Source organism: Elephantulus edwardii, unplaced genomic scaffold (assembly GCF_000299155.1).
Source record: "Elephantulus edwardii isolate Elephantulus edwardi_28Jun2011 unplaced genomic scaffold, EleEdw1.0 scaffold00070, whole genome shotgun sequence".
Taxonomy (NCBI): Eukaryota; Metazoa; Chordata; class Mammalia; order Macroscelidea; family Macroscelididae; genus Elephantulus; species Elephantulus edwardii.
Window position 1 is genome coordinate 6,611,016 of NW_006399820.1, and position 657 is coordinate 6,611,672.

The window sequence follows — 657 nt, forward strand, 5'->3', positions numbered from 1 at the left end:
TCCTCAATAATTTGGAGAGGTCCCCAACTGCAGACTTTCCCAGAGCAACGTGTCTCCTTATTTCCTGACTGCTGGCACCAGGTGTGTTAATTGTAGATCCAAGCAAGTTGAAATTATTGACAGTTTTCAGTCTCCTTCCCATCCATCACGATGCTGTTCATCAGTCCAGTGGTAAAAGATCATTGTATTCCTGACATGGAGATGCAATCCATTCTAAAGGCTGCACTCTTTGATTTTGTATATTTGTTCCAATTAACAGGTGCAAACTTGGATGCTTATTGTGTAGTCTGATTTAATTTGAGAATTGATTAATTTTTAAAATAAAATGCTTTTTATTTCTCCAATTTTTAAATTTACAAGTAATTACACATAAATGCTGATTCTATTTGTGTTCTTTAAAGGGCAAATGTACATATTAATTGAAGGAAATAAATGCCCAATTTATTTCCTTTAATGTGTACCTGTACTGTTCCAATCATTTTTGGATAATCTTCAGTAGAATCTTGCTTGCATATGAAAACAATGATATTGTTCTCTAGTTTTCACACTCAGTTGGGTCGCCCTTCTTCGGAATGGGAACAAATATAGATGTCTTCCAGTCAGTTGGCCAAGTGGTTGTTCTCCAGATTTCTTGGCACAACTTGGTGAGCACATCCA